General features: G+C 41.7%; 1 protein-coding gene across 11 annotated transcripts in view; it reads right to left on the bottom strand.

Moving 5' to 3' along the window:
- Plcb4 (phospholipase C beta 4) overlaps positions 1-13,784 on the bottom strand; it is a 361,630-nt gene that overhangs the window by 265,357 nt on the left and 82,489 nt on the right. The gene's annotated exons all lie outside the window — the stretch shown is intronic.

The following is a 13,784-nucleotide window of genomic DNA, read 5'->3' as shown; positions in this document are numbered from 1 at the left end:
TTGACGATGAGTCGATTAGATGGGATATTTCATGCTTTCTTTCCCAGATTTACTTAATCCTGGGCCTCTTCCTTTGAGACTATCGAAGGAGAACTGTATTCACAATTCCAAATTGGGAAATGCTCATAACTCTACATTCCATTCGCTAACTTTTAGTTCACCAAGCTGACACTGAGGTAATATCATTAAAAAGTCACGGAACTGGGTCCCTCGCGTGTCCCTACTCACAGTAATATCTCTGATATAACAGTATGGTCAATTTCTACATACACCAGAGCCTATGTGTTTTGCGGTTTCCCCCAAATGCTGCCCATGAAAAGGAAGGATGCTGGACAGGTGATCAATGGCTGTTACCTCAGTAATCTATCAGATTACCCGACACAAGCAGCTTAAGCAGGTACTTTTGCCTGCAGAGTACGGTCAGTCAAGGCGGAGTGTCACAGCGTCGGGAGTTTGAGGTAGCTGATCGCACTGAGTGCACCATCAGGAAGATCAGAGCAATGGTGACGCTCAGTCAGCCTCCTCCTCCTCATGCTTTCAAGACCCAAGCTTAGGGCAGGATGCCACCTGCTTAAGGGAGGCTCTTCCATCTCACTCAACCTAACCAAGATAGTCACTCGTAGGCACAGCCAGAGGCTTGTCTCCTAGACGATTCGAGGTCCTGTCAAACTGATCCCAGTTAGTAACCAGCATGGCCACTGACTATAATGGCAAATCTGAGGGAGAACATGATATCCATCCACAAGAATCTACTTTGACACTGCGGCTGCCACACTGGGCGTGAGGTTGAGTTATGATAACCTGTTATCCTGAAGGCTAAATATGACAACCTGTAACACTGAAGGCTAAATGTGACACTGAGCTAATGTATCCTCTGGTGTGGGCACCAAGTTAGAAGCAATCTTTAAAACCACCATCCAAACACAATACTATTTGCAGCTGTGTGTGCACATTTCAACCATATTGGTACCCATCCAGAAAGCCAACTGTCCAGGCTCAGTTAGTTCCTAATGCCCACATGGTGGCTCATAACCTCTAGCTCTGGGTCCAGGGGATGCAGGGAATCCAGGGTCCTCTTCTGACCTCCTGGCATACACAGGCAAAACACTCACACATCAAATTAAATAAACAAAAATAAGTAAAACTGAAAACTTCCTAACTCACCTTCACTCCTCTAATTTTCTAACAGGAACACATGTAATAAACTTAACTATTAAAATGTATTTTTACACACTAGTCCACAACCAAAATTGAAAAATCCAGTTGTGAAGTGCCACACTTTTAGAATGGCTATCCATCCAGAAGTTCAGGGATGTGGGTAGACTTAAGGTCTTGTTAATTAGTGTGTGAGCTATTTTTATTTGCAGTTTTTTTAAATAATACATGCTATTTGAAATTAACTTAAAGCTTGTCTTTTTGGTTTTTCGAAGCAAACATTACATCTTTAATTCACAAATATAGCTTTTAGTGAATAAATAGAATTATAAATAAGATATCTATTTGAAATACTATCAGATATTGAAAATAATATTTGATTTTTAAAATAAGGACGGAAAAAGCAAAAAATGAATATTGGGGAAGAGGAAGGACTAAAGGCAGGAGATACAAAGTTAGGAAAAGAGGGACCAATAGCTAATTGTTTTTCTAGTGCTAAGTCTGTCAGGTGCTTTTTGCTTTAATTATGAATAAATGTACCGATTTTATTAAATATTAAAGTGTAAAACTTAATGTGAGGCGCCAAAGCTTCTATTCTGAGTGCCTATTTTACATATACAGAGGTTCTCTGAGTTTCGTGGACTTTTGGTATAGTTAATATTGGGATATGTTTTCATTTATCTGCAAGGGTTTTTAATAGTGAAGCTTATAAAATTATGTATATATATATATATGTTCATATATATAATTTAAATATAAAATTAGAAAGAAATGATTAAGGAAGATGCAGGATGTTGAGTCAACGGCCGAATTTCCCAGGATCTTACTTGTTTTTAAGCTGGAAAGCAGAACTGGAACCACTTTCCCCACCAGGGCACATGAGAATCCAGAGAAAATCACAAAGCCAAAAGCTTGAGACGTCCGGAAGGAGGTCCCACATGCAGCCACTCACTCTGTGGTTAAGATGGGGCTGAGTCCCACTACACTGGATAAAGGCCAGGACAGTGTTAAGACTCCTCGTGAAAGTAACGCGAGTTCGTTTAGAATGTTCAGGCCACAGAAGGTATCAAGAGCTTCCCCCCTCTGGCCTACCGCCCTTCAGGGTGGCACCTGCCCTCCTCTCTGTTTAAGGTTGGCTCGCGGGTTCCCATCTCGGTGAGCTGCCCCTTTGCTGTGGCTGCCAGCAGCCATGAGGCTCTACGCTCTGCTGCTGTATTTTCTTGCGCCCCTTGTTTGTACTTTCTTTTGCTCTGATGTTTGCAACATAATATATTTAAATATAAACTGAAAGCCCATAACCTAAGGAATTCTGAGCATAAGGAAAGCATTGCCCTTCTTGCCAATATGATAAATGAAAAACATGATCAAGAGATTGGAGACAAGGGAAGCGTGGGAGTGCTATCTTAATCTCATATCTTGGCATCAATAAAATAGTCTCTAAAACTAATAAATTCTACAAATGACGGATTTCATACTGATATTCACATTAATAACGACTTGCTACCACAAAAGGTCCTGAAAACTAAAAAAACAAAACAAAACAAAACGTGACATAAACAAATTACAGAAAAAGCAGAACTAGAAAAGAGCCAACAGAACAAGTAAGAAGTAGCCCCCAGGCTCTCCTCCACACCCATGGACTCTGCCTTGCCCTTGACCTTGCAACCCTCCACAGTTGGGACTCTCAGAGAGTGATTTCTTCCCCCAGACAGGGTCAAACTGTTTAGCACTGGCTGGTCTGGAACTCACTCTGTGCGGTAGGAAGGCCTAGAACTCACAGAGATCCGCCTCCCAGGTCTTCACAGTCCTGAGATTAAAGGTGATTCTGATTTCTCTGCATTCCACTTAATTTGGCAGGGATCCCAGTGAGGTTTAACACCAGGATTTAAACCACTTCTATTTAGTTAAGAATTCTGCCCCACTTACCTTCATTTTCACAGTTTCAGACAAAAGCGAGACATCTTCACACAACAGTTCTTCACAAAAGCCTCCCACTTCCCTCACATTCATTTTCTTGTTTCCTACACAGGCTAGTCTTAAACTCACAAGGTAACTAAGGATGACCTTCAACACCTAACCACCTGCCTCCTTCTAGGGAACTGGGAGTGCAGTCCTGAGGCCACATCCACTCCTATGGTCCTATTTTCTTTGTTAAGCCTAAGCCCCCCTCTTCTTTTTAAGATATCAAGATGATGCCCATTTATTACTGATTATACACTAGAACCTCAGAATAAAATATCTTTATAAGGTATAAAAATGCTTTTAATAGAGGATAGTATTTTGTGAGCTTTCATTTTTTCTTTTCTTTGTTTTATTTATTTATATACTTTGCATTTCTATAGCAGTCCCCTCCCTCCTATTCTCCCACTCCCACCCTCTCATCCTCCTTCCTTCAATCCCCCTCTCCGGCCCCATCACCCCACCCCACCCCTCCGCCCCCCCACCCCCACCCCGTACCAAACTGCCCTGGGACAGTACCCACTAGTTGCTGCTAAGCAGCCTGCACAGCCTACAAATGATAATTTTCCACAACCCTCCCAGCTCCAGGTTTGGTGATATCAAACTGGTAATGAGTAACATAAAATTGGCTGTGGTGGGGATAAATCCACCACAGAATTTGGCAAATAGTTCAAATCAGGCTGGTCCCTGACAGTATACTAGTACAAAAGCCTGTGCATCAGACAAATATTGGAAACAACAGCTGTTTTTAGAGCTGTATAAAGAGTACTTTGACTTCTCCTAGAGACAATATGTCTTTCACACTTTTTAACAGTGAATGATTTAGAGGGCATAATTTCCTTGATACTACATTTTAGGAGTCTGTGTGCACCAATGAGCTGTATTTCTAGAGTGAATACCAGTCTTCCCAGTTCTCTTGGATACATGCACATAGCATGTTTAGCCCTAGTCACGCTAAAGAGTACATCTAACTTGATATTCATTATTATCATTACTGATGAACTGAAGAAAGCATAAGGATATTTATTTATTGTGGTATGATAAATAAAACTTTTTAAAGATGCAGAGGCAATCATATCTCTGCATCCTCTCCTTTTTCCATTTATTTCAAACACAAAAAACATTTAAAAAAATAATAATCACGCTGGGCAGTGGTGGCACACACCTTTAATCCCAGCACTTGGGAGGCAGAGGCAGCCGGATTTCTGGGTTCGAGGCCAGCCTAATCTACAGAGTGAGTTCCAGGACAATCAGGGCTATACAGAGAAATCCTGCCTCGAAAAAATAAATAAATAAATAAATAAATAAATAACCCACCATTCTTTTCTCCAGCATTCAGCTGTCTATAAATTATAAACAAAATAATAATTTAATTGTGTTCTTGATCCCTTCAACTTCACAAAGATCAGTTCTAAAAATGATATTCAGTACACTTGTCAACTGGATGGGACAAGAAAGAAATGACAAAAGACAAATTATCAGTGAACATTATTGTACAGCACGGTGAAGCCATGTTAAAAGGCACATCCAACTGGTCTACCTGGGCCATCTGCCTAGTGGACATGAAACAAAACTATTTCACAGAAGGAAAAACAAGCAAACCAAAGAATAATTGAACATTACCGTTATGTAGGTGATATCATCACCAGTGTCTCTCTGATTCCTGGTGCTCATTGCTCTAAGCACTTCATTGCATCCCTCCAGAGCAGGGTCACTGAATTCTAACAATAATATCACTTCTGAACTTTATCTTACTAATAATTGTCATTAAATGGAGAGAAATCATTAGGGTTAAAAAACAGAAATGATGGGACAATATTCTTCCTAAATTCTCTCACACCTAGAATTTTGTTGTCAGTTTTGTGTGTTTGTTTGTTTGCTTTTGAAACAGGGTTTCTCCGTGTAGCTCTAGCTGTCCTGGAACTCCCTGCATAGACCAAGCTTTCCTCACACTTGGAGGCACATTTGTCTGCCCCTGCCTCTCCAATGCTGGGATTAAAGGTTACCTAGTATTTTTAATGGATTTATTTTCATCTTTATTTATGTATGTATCTATGTGTGCAGGTGCCCTTGGAGGTCAGAAAAGAGTGTTGAATTCCCCTGAACCTGGAGTTATAGGTACCTAGGAGTCACCTGTCCTAGGAGTGCTGAGACCTGAACTCAGGTCCTCTGCAAGAACAGCAAGCACTCTTCACCTCTACATCAGCACTCCAGCTCCGACCCGAATGTTTCACTGCACTTCAGGAAAAGTGTGCAGCCTTCAACAGAAGGAATGCTAGGTGCCATTCAGAAGACTTGACTGGATTGTCATCTCTTCATTTGGAATCACAAAAATAAATTTTCTCAGAATTCAATTTTTGGATTGCCGGTGCTTTGTGCTCAAAGTCAAATGTTGCTATCACCAATGTGGCAGTTATGAGTTAGGATCAGACACATCTTGGTTAGAATCAGAGATTTAACCTTCAACAAGATAGAAACCTTCTACTGCTCAATATTCTCATTTCTACAGTAGAGACAAACCCTATCTGCCTAAGACGGTTACTAGACTACTAAGAAACTATGAAAAGTACAGAGCACGCTTTAATATAAAGTGCTCCCTCTGCCCATGAATCAGCTCAGTGACACAGGAGTTCATGGTGGCACCTTACAATCACAGCAGTGATTGCAAGCTGTACATAAATCAACAGAGGACATTGTAAAGCATGTGGACCGTGACTGGGCCTTCTGGTGGAACCTAAGGTTCTACATTTCTGTCTAGTAATTGCTTAGATGACACGGACAATGATCCAGAGACTAGAGTATGAATGTCAGATATTCAACAGTAGATTTTTCTGACAAGTCTGAGCATGCTAGAAGATGTCTCAACCTTGAGTCTACCACTCAACATGTCTTCCCTGCAAAACTATACAACTCATGGTCAGAAGCATGGACCACTCAAGATAACTGCTAAACATAGAATACAATTATAAGAATATCCAGAAACCTATAGAAAAAAATTGAGGTCTCAAGGGAAGTAGGCCCAGCTTCGAACTCTAGGTGCTGATGTCCTAGCTGTTCATATGACTTTGAATTAACTGTCAAACTTACCAAGCTTCCTTACTTGTAAATTGCTGATGGTAACTTACCTAAAAATTTAAGACATTCCTAATAAAAAATATGCATTTTTTGAAAAGACAGATTCTCACTTTGTAGACAAAGCTTCCATGGAATGTATTTTGATTTTCCTGCCTCTTCCTCCCAAAAGCTAAGATCACCATGCCCAACTACTAAGACATAACTCAGAAAAAATATTCTCATGGATGACACACAGTAGGCAACAGGAAGATGACAGCTGCCTCTCCAACTCTGATTTCTCTGCTGGAGTCCCTTGCTGCTTTAATCACTGGGCTGCTACTGGCATTCAGCTCAGAGGCCTCTGAAGCAAACCATCTGAGGACTGCACACTATGGAAGGTCCTTGCTATGCTATTCCAAGTTGCCGTTCTAGTGATTTCCCATGGGAAGACAGTCTGGTCTCCTACTCCTCAACACCTAAAGGGTGGAAACGAACTATGTCACCCACACAGCTTTGCTTCATACTACCAATGGACTTCTCCTCCCACACAGAGAAGAGAGTTAAAAAAAAAAGAGGTTGTCTCCATCCTGGTCTTGAAAACAGATTACAATGTTATTTTTTTCAATTAGCAAAATACTATTGTAAGACATCAGCCTGGAATAGCAAGATTTCTCAGTGGTTAGTGGTGTTGGTCACCAAGCCTGCATGCACCTCACAGATGACATGAGCTTAATATCTGGGACCCACAGGATGGAAAGAGGGAACCAACTTCTGCAAGTTGTCCTCCATACACAGCAGTGGCAGGAATGCACATATATACATGCACAAATAAATAAAAATATATCTTAAAGGAAATTTGTCACTAACTCCATGAAGATCATTCTCTACATTCTTTCTTACTTCTAAAAGCTGAAATGGCTTCTATTTATTTTTATTACTTTTTAAACTATGTACATACATATATTTCTATTTGTGCTTATGTACATGTGAGTACAGGAACCTAAAGAGGCCAAAAAGCATCCGATCCCCTTGGAGCTGTAGTTCAGTCTTTCTGACATGGGTACTGGAAACTGAACTTGGGCCCTCTGTGAGAGCAGTAGGTTCTCTTCACAGCTGAGCCACCTGCCTTGTTCCTATAGTAACCTATAACACACACACACACACACACACACACACACACGCACAGAGAGAGAGAGAGAGAGAGAGAGAGAGAGAGAGAGAGAGAGACTTACTTCATGCTGTTTTTCCTCTTCAAACAAAATTAAATCCTTCTAAGCATGAGCAGTATAATTTGTTCAACGTGAAATTTTTGTGCCCAATATGTGCTGGCACCACCGGGCACTGGTATACACTGAAGAATAAACAGATTATGTCTGTGCCCTTGATGATCTCACTACTTAGAACAGCTCCCACCTCATGTCCAAAGCAGGACCCCACTGACAACCTGTTCAGATCCAAAACCTAGCCCTGGCATAGCAGCCGCTGTAAGCCACCTCTACATAAACCACAGCAGCATTCTTAAGAGAACTGAAATGACCTCAATCCTTTATTCTGTGCTCAGAAGGCAACAGATAAAATCTGCCAAAAAAGTGGTGTGGAGTCTCCCACCAAAAGGTGCTCTAACCATCATACCACACTTCCAGGCTACAGTGCAGCAGCCGCCCCTTGTGACCCAGAGCTTGTGAGAGCTTTAGTATGCATACACAGTCCCTGTATATACTTGGAATATGACCACCTTCTCTTCCTAACCATGAGTTACTTGGCAAGCTAAAGACCTATCGGAAGCTTCCAGATGTTTACCGGCACATTAAGCAGATAGCCATGGTAATTCTACCTGCCATGCAAGACATACTTAACACCACTGCCTGCTTACAGCTATGATATAAAAAAACCGACACTGAATATCTAACTATAACCTTATCTTGGAAATAGGCACACTAGGCAAGAATTAAATTGGTCACATTCACCATCTTTCACTTGTTAAACCTCTGTCAAGCTGAGAACTCTCCATTCCTAGGATGGACAGCAGAGCTATTGCCTATCCAATCATCTGAATATGAATTCACATGAATCATAGAAACTGGTGGATTTGCAGAATGTGAAGGATTCCACAAAGACATAATCAGGAGTTGGAGGCAGAGTTCAGTTAGCAGAAGGCTTGTCTAGCATACATAGATCCCTGGGTTCAACATCCATCGATGTACAGCCCAAGTGAGGTGTCACTTGCCTGCCATCTCAGAGTCAGGATCTGACTACATAGAATATCTGAGGCCAGCTTATGACACATGAGTCCCTGTTATAAATACAACATAATCTCTCTCTATTCTCCTTCCTCCCTCTCCCTCTCTCAGGAAATTATATGATCAGGTGTGAGTAAAACCATCAAATACAGATTAATTCACTGTTTATAAGGATGAGTCTTAATTATATCCACAAATTGTTTTGTACTAAACCTGGACACTAACAGAAAACCCCCTTCTGTCACATGAAAACGTGATAAACACTTTATCCTAAACCAGCACAGGAAAAGACACAATTTACCTTTTCAGCACAGTCACTTTCAAATAACCCTGTGTTAACTACAGATTCCACCTAGACTGAGACCGTCAACTTCGAACCGAAGAGGAGTCACTCCCGGGGTCCCTGGCCTCTATCTGTCTGTGCTCTAATGCATCGCTGGCTATGTGCTCCTGTCAAGCAGGATCAATGTAAAACTACTGCTGAAGTAGTCTGGTTTAACACTGAGGAGCAACCATACTTCTCAGATGTAATTTAAACAGAACCTACCCATAGTCCTCTCCACAAAGAAGAGTTTGCTAACCCATCAAAGAAGCTTTAAGGCTCATACGTCGTGCAGAATCTTTACATGGCCTGACTGAAGACACAGACCTGATTTCCCCCAACGCCCCTCAGCTTTGCTGTCCTTAGGCAATTCTGAAGACAATGTATCTTCATGTTTTAGACAAGCTACTTCCTAAGTATGAGAGTCACTACCGCTGAGGAACTGCAGAGCAATGTTAAGTGGTTTGTGGATAAGCGAGGAAAGCCCAGAAACCCCTTACAGAAAGTTGGACCAATAACTCTGATCTGAGGACACTGAATAGTTACTACAACCCTCTATTACCTTCCCTCCCTCCCTGACTCCCTTTATGTCAACTCTGGGTTCTGACACACAGCAGCAGGTACTTCACACTGAATAACTCCACCTCTTTCACTGTGGTTTTAAGGTAATGATGCAAGGCTTCCTGTTTAAATACCTTCACTTGTGGTTAATATGCAATGAGAGAGGTTCACTGACAGCAGAATAAAAATGTGCTCCAAACAGCTGTCACACAGGAAGTACTTTAGGATCCCTATAGGGTGTGACTGCAGGAGCAGCTTTGTGACTTGCTTTGTCCCTTGGGATCCCTCTATCTCACTGGAGGTAGGGACAGCTACTCCAGAGAGTTATCACGAAGACATGGAATGGAGTGAAAGTTCAATGTGAGTGAGACTCACCAACAAATCACCCGTGTTTTAAATATATACCTAAAGAGGAATTACCTTCCAACACAGCCCTCAGGCCTACACAAGGATGTAGGATCACAAGGATGAGGGACTTTGTGACTCTATTGAGTGTGCAAAGAAAAAAACACTTCTCTGTTTTGTGTAATAAAATAATCCAACAAATAAGTATGATAACCTTTCCAGAAAGGAGGAAATCAAAGATACTATCCTGAATTCCATATTATAGCTGTATTCCTTCCCTTACTAAGATTCAAAACTGCTATGGGCTAGGAATGACACTCAGTGACAAGGGCTTTCCAAGCAAATGTAAGAAGGTCCTGTTTGCAATGCCTAGCACGGCCAGAAAGGAGGAAGCCCTGCATTCCTTACCCATTTGATATTTTGGGGGATTCCATACAAAACATCCCCCTCAGGCTCTTGTGTTCAAGGCCTGGACTCCAACTGTTGGTGCAATGAAGAGGTGATTAGACCCTGAGGGAACAGTCCACACTGAAGAGTTCAGCCCTGCATAGGCTGTTCTTAGGAAGTCGGACCACGTTGGACATTTGTCCCTGGCCTTACTAGGCATCCGTTTCTTTGTTCTCTCCCTCCATCCATCACATGGCCACCATCACAGGAGAAGTCTCTTCACCACACACGATACTCTGCCACTCCACAGTCCCAAAACAAGGGCTAACTAACTCTGAGCCCAGAGCTAAAACAAGCCTTCTCGTCTTTAGGTTTATTACTGTTCATATAATTTTCAAAGCATTAGAAAACTGACAGATTCAGAAGGCAAATACATATTTACAATCAGGCATGTATTTCTTCCAATTTGCTAACATCCTATCTGATTCACACAGGGTCCCTAGAACTGTTGTTTTCTTGAATTTTACCACAGCAAATTTAAATCAAAGTCATTTTATGTAAAGAATTTTTAAAATCTACTTGAATACAAAACACAAGTCGGTATCTCCTCTGTCTTCCCATAATTTTCCTTTATCACTAACTTCTTTTAAAATGCCTTTATTTGTGTATGTACCCTAATCTAACCTCTTTAAATAAGGTGGTTATATTACCTCATATACATCTCATAAAACACATGAAGAAAGTCACTCCAGATTAATGTTTTGGGCCTAGTGCACTCTGCTACAAATAATGGGCATTTTGACTAAAGTAATGAGGGATGGAAGGCAACATTGTGTGGTGACATGAACCAGGGCCCTGAGAGCCACGCCCACTCTGCGGGGCTGATCCTACTGGATAAGCAACTTGATCATTTACCCCCTTTAGTTATCAGCTTCCTGGAACTCAACTAGAGTCCCCTGAGAAAAAAAGAAAAGGCAAAGGACCCCGAAGCCAACATGAACAAAAACGGTTAACAATAAAATTAATGCTGATTGCAAATGTAACCTTCAAGATGCCCAGAGCCCAGTAATCCCTTAAAGACCAGATAATAAGGTCTGATTGCTTCTGAATGTCACACATGCCTGCAAGAAACAGCCCTTGTAAATCGGCGACGCAATTTATGTACAAGGAGTCCAAAGTTAATTTCTACAGTCTAAGCCAGTCTTTCCTGCATTCTCCAGTCTGTCAAATTAGCCTGCATGCTTTATATGACCTGTGACACACGCAGAGAGTGAGTCAGGAAAGCAGAGCCTGTTCTGAGTGCAAACCTCTTGAATATCTGCATATTACAAACTTTTGTGTCTTAATTCCATCATCTAAGAATGGTATTATAACTGTATCATCATCATCATCATCATCATCATCATCATCATCTTGGGATTGTTGAGAACTATATATAGCACATAGCTAATACCACTACTGTTGTTAGCTTCCTGAATAATAGCTACAGGTACCTGTAATATGACTTCTTGAGAAATTACCTATGAGAGATGGCTGAAGATACAAGAAAAAAAATCTACCAAAAAAAGTCTTCCTGATAGCGATCACAACTGTAAAAATGTTTATAGGCATGCTCAGACATTACAAACTATGTATAACTGAAACAATTTAGCAGAGTAAGACAAAAAGAAATCATCCTATGAGCAGAGTCTTCATTTATGGTTTTTGCTGCTAACTGGTTTAAAACATTCTCTCCTACCTGGGTACTGGTGGTGCAAGCCTTTAATCCCAGCACTAGGGAGACAGGGGAGGGTGGCTCAGGGGAATCTCTGAGTTCAAACCCAGCCTGGTCACATACAGAGAGAGTTCTAGGACAGCTTGAGCTACAAAGAGAAACCCTGTCCAGAAAAAAAAAAAAAACAACAACAACAATAATTTTCTCTCCTAGTTTATGACTCAACACTGGCATTGCCTTTCTTGCTCCTATAGAATCTGGAGCTCTAACTTGAATCCCAGCAGAAGCTGGGCTACATTTATTCTCAACCTTGACCTTTTTCTTAGACCATGCAGTCAACACGAAAGCCTAGGCTGGCCTACTGGACAAGCAGAAACTGTGTAGAGTAAAGTCACGCCATCCCAGAAGCGCCAGCACATAGCCATAGCCACAGCCAGCCGCGCTACAGCTGTGCTCAGTGATCTACACAGGCCAAGAGAGCCATGCAGCTCGGCCACGGATTTGATAAAGGCTACATTTTCCCATAGCAATGATTAACTCACAGACGCTTTCACTTCCTGCTCATGAGCCCCTCCATATTAACACTTACCACACCGTGGTCTTCAGACACTACTTTCTTGAACTGGTCACTGGACAAATACGGGAGAGATCAAAGGAAACTGGAAAATGCTGTTCTAGATGCTAGGCTCTGTTTAGATACAGTACAATGCAAGGCATATAGTAGTAATTAGTGACTGAATAGCTCAACGTAAAGTGGCCCAAGTGGCCAGTGAGTATGGGGGAAAATGGAATCAGGAAGGCAGGACAGAGGGATGGGGACCTGAGTGCTAGACCATAGTACGAAATCAAGGTGCGTTTTTACTCCAAATCTCCTTTCCATGAACCTCCAACTTCTTCGAGCAACTGTTACTTCATACTTGGATCTTGAGAACAACCAAAGTTAGCACTCATTCATCACAGAAATTGGGTTCCTTGCAATAAGCAATTAGGAATTAACCCTTGACCTTACAGCTCTACAGACTTCTTATCAGCATCTTTAGCCAACCTGACAATACATTTCTCCAACAGAAAAAAAAAAAAGATGCTTTTCTCTAGACGCAACACGTAGCAGGACTGGTTTTTGTCTGTTCTCCACAACCAAGGAGGAGCACCTACTCACACATCACTTTCCTTGAGGGGCTGTAGCTTTCATGTTCACTACCGGTGAAGAGAAGAGAGCTGTACACATAAAGAGGAAGGAGCTATCGAGGAGGAAGTCGTACCCCTGAGTGCATGCACTCAGCCCATGATCGCTCTCAGAATGAAAAAATGGACCTGGGTTCCCCAACTCTTCCTTTTGGCTCTTCTTTAAACATCTAATTAGAAAGAAATGAGAAACGTATGTGTTTAGATCTTTTTTCCGCTTTCTGGGGATTCCAGAAAATCAAATCGCTTTGCCAGCATGGCCGGGAGAACAAATCATTTGTGTGGTGGCTGAGCCATACGGCTGCCTCCACAAACAGCAGCAGAGTCTGCACAGCTTTGCTCTCACAAAGCCATTTGGGAGAAGATTTTTATGGCAACAGAGGAAATGTTTCTACTAAAACAACACCTACACTTTGCTGGAGATATTTTCAGGAGGTTTTCCCGACTGCCGTTTTAGTCGTTCAAATATCTCGTTTAAAAGTCTGGCTCACGGTGAAGCTGGTGGGCCCCATGGGAGGGTTTCTCCATCAGTTAAGAATGAGTAGCCTGGAGCAAGTCACTTAACCTGGAGCAAGACCTCAGGACCGTGATAAAATAGAAGCCTCAGCCCCTTCAGGAGTCTAAGAAATGATGCAAGGAGTCACAATTAACACCCAAGGTACATAACAGGAATTCAAAGCAAGGATGGGCACTGGAAGACTGTGTGGCAAATTCAATACTAAATGAACTTTAAAGAGTCTTGGGGAATAAAAATGGGATGTAGTCACTTTGGTCTAGTGAGCAGACTCTACTTCAGAACTAAAAGGTAATTCCCAAGCTGTTTGAGTGAGGCTGACAGAAAACTTAGAGGCTCCCCAGAGAG

Source organism: Apodemus sylvaticus, chromosome 5 (assembly GCF_947179515.1).
Source record: "Apodemus sylvaticus chromosome 5, mApoSyl1.1, whole genome shotgun sequence".
Classification (NCBI taxonomy): Eukaryota; Metazoa; Chordata; class Mammalia; order Rodentia; family Muridae; genus Apodemus; species Apodemus sylvaticus.
This window is presented reverse-complemented; position numbering and strand designations above follow the sequence as displayed.